The sequence below is a fragment of the Oratosquilla oratoria genome, chromosome 34 (genome assembly GCF_046742065.1).
Source record: "Oratosquilla oratoria isolate Oo_2021 chromosome 34, ASM4674206v1, whole genome shotgun sequence".
In the NCBI taxonomy this organism is placed as follows: Eukaryota; Metazoa; Arthropoda; class Malacostraca; order Stomatopoda; family Squillidae; genus Oratosquilla; species Oratosquilla oratoria.
The window spans coordinates 35532790-35537789 of NC_134810.1; the positions used below are offsets into that span (position 1 = coordinate 35532790).

The window sequence follows — 5000 nt, forward strand, 5'->3', positions numbered from 1 at the left end:
CCCTTTCTCGAAATTCAATTGGCTTATGGAGGTAATGTCGACAATTTACCGAACACGTGAGGAAAATGAGGCCAGGATGAGTGCCTCAACAGGTAGATCTATCACGAAGTGGCAGTTTTAAAGCTGGCCAACTCTGCAGGGCTAGCAATAATGGATTGGGCAAATTTAGATTTAAGACGGAAATAAGCAAGAACTGGTCTAACAATAGACTTGTTAATTTATAAAATAGACTTAGTAACCATGAGGATGGGGATGATAGGTGGCAATGGATATGCAACTGCCTAGTGTAGGCCTTATGGTCTCTTGCAGTATCCTTCATTCATTCTTGCGGTCGGCAGGATGAAATATATTGCTCAGAATATCAGTACAAGTACTGGCAGCTTTCTACTTACGATTTTCTGCTTGCTCTATTTTCCTAAGGATGAAAGTAACTTTTTAGCTAACAAGTATTTTAATCATGGAACTTTAAAAAGTTACTAATGCTCACTAAACGTAGAAGAATTGTATGAATTATGATATAAAAATAAAGTGCACTATGGGAAGAGTATGTAATATGTAACAAGTATGTAGTTTGTAATATGTAACACAATCCTCTTCTACTAGAGGTTAATTCCAGAAGAATAAAATCAATCGGTGAGTGCTAGAATATGATTCGTATCTGTTTTTCAAAGTGATAGGGTTGATCAAATCCTCAGGAGATTTTCCTTAGCTGAATATAAATGCCTGATGACAGTCAGAAGTGTAAATGTATGTGTCAGTGCAAATGTAAATGTATCTGTATGTGTAGGTGTATATGTAAGTATATGTGTAAGTGTATGTGTAAATGTATGTGTATGTGTATGTGTATGTGTGTATGTGTAAGCGAAAGTGTAAGTGTAAGTGTGGGTGTAAGTGTATGTGTATGTGTAAGTGTAAGTGTATGTATATGTGTATGTTTAAATGTAAGTGTATGTGTAAGTGTATGTGTAAGCGAAAGTGTAAGTGTAAGTGTATGTGTAAGTGTATGTGTAAGTGTATGTATATGTGTATGTATAAGTGTAAGTGTATGTGTAAGTGTATGTGTAAGCGTAACTGTAAGTGTAAGAAGTGTAACTCCCGCAGTTCTGGAGAGTTAACTAATTTAAGACAAAAAAGGCGACTGAGTAGCAAATGCCCCCTGCAAACAAAACTCAAACAAACATGGATACATGATCATGTTCGTTTCTCTCTCTCTCTCTCTCTCTCTCTCTCTCTCTCTCTCTCTCTCTCTCTCTCTCTCTCTCTCTCTCTCTCTCTCTCTCTCTCCCTCTGCTGAGGATCACTTGCTCTGTTCCTCTCTTTGCAGACAGTTACATAGCAAGCACCACTTTCACATGACATCACTTGAGTGTAGTAGGTTTGTTTACGTAGCATTTGATAGATGCATTCACGCAATAATGTGACGTCATGTCGTTTTTAACCCAGAAGGTTTATTACCTCTTTGACTGCAAAGGTCGTACATTGAGCAAAAGGAAACTCGTTTTACACACATACACACACACACACACACACACACACACACACACACACACACACACACACACACACACACACACACACACACACACACACACACACACACACACACACACACACACACACACACACACACACAAAGACTAATATCCAGTGACTACATAATCAAGTAGAGCTATTATTTATTTTCTATTATTTCTACCATTCTTATAATATAATTCTATCTTCTATTTATGCACTTGTACTATTTATCTATTTGTGTATTTTTGTGCATCCGAACTCGCTGTGAACGGAAAGGTTTGTTGACATGCTTTACCAGTGGAACTCAATGTTGATGATGATGATGACGATGCTGATGCTGATGATGATGATGATGATGATGATAATGGTGATGATGATGGTGATGATGATGATGGTGATGACGATAATGATGATGATGATGATGATGATGATGATGATGATGATGATGATGATGATGATGATGATGATGATGATGATGATGATGATGATGATGATGATGATGATGATGATGATGATGATGATGATGATGATGATGATGATGATGATGGTGACAATGATGATGATGATAATGATGGTGTTGATGATGATGAAGATAAGGAGTAGGGGCAGGAGGAAGAGAGGGAGGAGGAGGAAGGAGAAAACAAAAACTGATTGAAAAAGTACAAGAACTGTCATGAGATGGTGAAGCCACTGGCCCTGACGAAGGTCGTACTCGGAACGATCCCTCAATCTTCCTCCTCCTCCTCCTCCTCCTCCTCCTCCTCCTCTCTTCTCCTCCTCCTCCTCCTTCCCCCCTCCCTCCCCGTCTGTCCTTGCCCTTGCCCTGACGTCACGCCACGGGCCGGCCAAATCTAGTTAAACCATGAATTACTGTATGACATCATCATTTTCATTTCTCTGAATGCAGATCCGTTTAGAATAAGATATGTCAAGTACAAACCTGTCGTTGCTGTCCTCTAGGAAAAGGAATAACGACTATCCTAGGATCCTAGGATTCTGACAACAAGACGAAAACCTAGGCAGGCTCTAGTTCACGTCACGTAAAAAAAAAAAAAATCTAGAGAAAGATGAAATGAATAATATGAGCAGTGAGAAATAAAATGATCTTATTTGATAAATACATTGGTAACTGCGCTGTATTTCCTCCTCAGTCTACGATTTCTATCTTATAACGATGTATTTCTTCACTTTATATTGTATCTCTCGAAGACCAACTGGAATGTCGACTTGAGAATATCCTGGCATAGCAGAATTGAATAGCATTTCACTTGACGTTGTTTATTGAAATCCATGTTCAGAATACGTAAAATATAATTCAATTTTTGTGTGCCTTCGGTCTATTCATCATGACAGAAAATCACAATCAAAAATACACTTTTCTTAATGAAACGTACGAAGAATAACTTGATTGCACGATTCAAATTCTAAGATAAAATTTTCATAATGAAACGTACAAAATACGAAGAATATATTGATTGCAAATGTATGGGTGTAGAAAATATTATTGCCTCCCTTTTTTTGATGATCACGATTCGAATTCTAAGTCCTGTGGAAAACTTTCTGGTCACGATTTATGACGTCTGATCCGAGGCAATTGCAAACAAATCCCATGCGGGCGTTTTTTCCTTTTTCTTTTCTCATGTAATCGAGACCCATCTGGGGGTGCTGACGGCATAAGCTTTACAAGGACAGTACTTTAGGGAATTTTGTCACACCCCTATGGATCAGAGGCACGCAGCATTTTTCTCAAGACTGAGGACGAGTGAGACAAGTATCTAGTCTTAGAAAGTGGGTTCATTTTTTACCTCCTTTACATTTTCTTTGTTACTTTTTTTTTTAATCTCTTCTTTACCAACTTCCCATCGACTCTACCTTCTCAGTTGCCATCTCTCTTTCTCTCTCTCTCTCTCTCTCTCTCTCTCTCTCTCTCTCTCTCTCTCTCTCTCTCTCTCTCTCTCTCTCTCTCGCTCTTTCTTTCTCTATCACTCTTTTTCTCTCTCTTTTCTCTCTCTCTCTCTCTCTCTCTGTACGACTCTCTGTACGACCCTCTCTCTCTCTCACTGTAAGTCTCTCTTATTCTCTGTGTCTCTCTCTTTCTGTATGTCTCTCTCGCTCTCTCTCTCTCTTCCTCTCTTTCTTTCTCTCTATCTCTCTTTGTATCTTTCTCTCTGTATATCTCTCTGTATCTCTCTCTCTCTATCTCTCTCTCTCTGTATGCCTCTCTGTATGTCTCTCCCTCTCTCCCTGTATCTCTCTTTCTCTCTCTCTTCCTGAAGCTGAACAACTTCATCCGTTGTTAGCCGCAATTAATTCTGCACAGAGATTTCATCGTAGCAGAGGTTGATGTTCGCGTACCCGGGGCTCAGCGACGACAGCATCTGTCCGTCAGCCACGACGAATTCTGGGAGGAGGAGGAGGAGGAGGAGGAGGAGGAGGAGCTTCATCGTAGTGAAGTGTCTGATTGCGATCAAAAACGTAACACGTTGTCTATTGTTGTCAGGAGGAGGAGGAGATGGAGGAGGAGGAGGAGGAGAAATGGAGGAGAATGAAGATGAGGAGGAAACGATGGAGGAGGAGGAGGAAGAGGGAGAGGAAGAGAGAGAGGAAGAGGAGAAGGAGGAAGAGGAGGAGTAGTAGGAGGAAGAGGAGGAGTAGTAGGAGGAGGGGAGGAAGAGAAAGAGGAAGAGGAGGAGGAAGAGGAGGAGAAAGAGGAGGAGAATGAAGAGGGAGAGGAAAAGAAAGAGGGAGAGAAGGAGAAAGAGGAGGAGGAGAAGGAGGAAGAGGAGGAGGAGGAGGAGGGAGAGGAAGAGAAAGAGGAAGAGGAGGAAGAGGAAAAAGAGGAGGAAAAGGAGGAGGAGAAGGAAGAGGAGGAGGAAGAGGAACAAGAGGAGGAAGAGGAGGAGGAGAAGGAGGAGGAGGGGAGAGGAGGAGAAGGAAGAGGAGGAGGAAGATGAACAAGAGGAGGAGGAGGAGGAGGAGGAGGAGAAGGAAGAGGAGGAGGAAGATGAACAAGAGGAGAAGGAGGAGGAGGAGGAGGAGGAGGAGGAGGAGGAGGGAGGAGGAGGAGGAGGAGTATAGTTTACGGCTCGTTTCCAGAGATAGCGTGATGGGAAATTCATTGTGCTTCCGTGAATGAGGCCTACCAACATAACCGAGGAACGTCAAACACGCATAGGTTGGCAGCCCTTGAGGGAATTCCTTAATCTGTTCTGTCTGACGCCTAGCGACTTTATTCAGTTGTAGTAATCTTCAACAGTGAAGGGTTAAATTAACGCTGATTAATTTCGTCTCTTATGAGGATTTTAAACTCGTTCGTACTGACTAACGCTTGCTTCTGGTATTCAGTTATACAATAACGATGACAAAGAAGGAAAGAAAGAGGGAAAAAGAAAACGACAGTTGTTCCTTCGACGTTCTGGGAAGTATTTGTTCCTTGTTCCTTCCCAGCATCGTCAGGGCCCAGTAAGGGTTTTAGTCTCTCGCTG

The 5000-nt window shown here is 41.6% G+C and overlaps 1 protein-coding gene across 4 annotated transcripts in view; it reads right to left on the reverse strand.

Moving 5' to 3' along the window:
• Eaat1 (Excitatory amino acid transporter 1) overlaps positions 1-5000 on the reverse strand; it is a 320273-nt gene that overhangs the window by 76353 nt on the left and 238920 nt on the right. The window lies entirely within an intron of this gene.